General features: G+C 44.9%; 1 non-coding gene across 1 annotated transcript; it reads right to left on the bottom strand.

The window, feature by feature from the left end:
* Positions 1-415: 415 nt before the first annotated feature.
* On the bottom strand, positions 416-487 carry trnai-uau (transfer RNA isoleucine (anticodon UAU)). Its single transcript has one exon. It is a non-coding gene; the product is annotated as a tRNA-Ile (tRNA).
* Positions 488-1,534: the final 1,047 nt, after the last annotated feature.

Genomic DNA, 1,534 nt, shown 5'->3' with positions numbered 1-1,534 from the left:
CTGGGTTCGATTCCCAGCTTGGGTCACTGTCTGTGTGGAGCTTGCATGTTCTCCCCGTGTCTGTGTGTGTTTCCCCCGGGTACTCCGGTTTCCTCCCACCATCTGAAAGACGTGCTGGTTAGGTGCATTGACCTGAACAAGCACCGGACTGTGGCGACTAGGGGAATTTCACAGTAACTTGCAGTGTTAATGTAAGTCTTACTTATGACTAATAAATAAACTTTAGCATGGCCAATGCACCGAACCAGCACATCATTCGGATTGCGGGAGGAAACTGGAGCAGCCGGAGGAAACCCATGCAGACACGGGGAGAATGTGCAAACTCCACCCAGACAGTGACCCAAGCCAAGAATTGAACACGGGTCCCTGGTGCTATGAGGCAGCAGTGCTTGCCACTGTGCCACCCCAATGACATTGGTTCCATGGGGCTCAAACCCAGGACCTTCTGCGTATAAAGCAGACGTGATAACCACTACACTATGGAACCCGATGTATGTGACAATATGACAGTGATATTACAATAAGGAAGAAATGTAAAGATTCTCATTTTCCTGACATTTACTTGCACGAGCTGCCTTTTACTGAACAAAGGTGTTCAGGCGGGATACTCGATTGTGCCAGAATGGTGTAGAATTTTTCATTATTTTGATGAGGCAGCCTGATAAAAATTATGGAAAGCATATTACTGGAATTGAGTAGTTTATATTTATTTCCCGTGATGATTTGTTGCAGCATCTTGCTCTTTATTCATCACAGAATAAGCGACAAAGTGATAATGACTGTTTTCTTCTCCAGATGTTTGTGGATATAACAATTACTCAGCGTGGCTCTCTCACAATCCTTGATGATGTCAGACATCAGCAAACTACTGCCTTTACGCCGCACTGCAATACAAATTGATTAAACCTGTACATATTGATTTGTCTCAGAAAACAGGATCTGTGAGATAAATATTACAACATTTCAACAAAATATGTTTCAGCTTCCTCGAGAAAATTATAACACTCCTGCGAATACAGTCACTGCCACACAAATTAAGTACATAAACATACACATTCGCACACACAGACACACACGCACACACGCACAAACGTACACGCACACACATGCACACACATACACATGCACACATTTCTCAAGGAAATTTGGCATGTCAGCTACGACTCTCACCAACTTTTACAGATGCACCATAGAAAGCATTCTTTCTGGTTGCATCACAGCTTGGTATGGTTCCTGCTCTGCCCAAGACTGCAAGGAGCTACAAAATATCGTGAATGTAGCCCAGTCCATCACGCAAACCAGCCTCCCATCCATTGACTCTGTCTACACTTCCCGCTGCCTCGGCAAAGCAGCCAGCATAAATAAGGATCCCACGCACCCCGGACATTCTCTCTGAGGGCACGTACCAACCGACTCAAGAACAGCTTCTTCCCTGCTGCTGTCAGACTTTTGAATGGACCTACCTCGCATTAAGTTGATCTTTCTCTATACCCTAGCTATGATTGTAAACTACATTCTGCACTCTCTCGTTTCC

This window comes from Mustelus asterias, chromosome 4 (assembly GCF_964213995.1).
Source record: "Mustelus asterias chromosome 4, sMusAst1.hap1.1, whole genome shotgun sequence".
In the NCBI taxonomy this organism is placed as follows: domain Eukaryota; kingdom Metazoa; phylum Chordata; class Chondrichthyes; order Carcharhiniformes; family Triakidae; genus Mustelus; species Mustelus asterias.
This window is presented reverse-complemented; position numbering and strand designations above follow the sequence as displayed.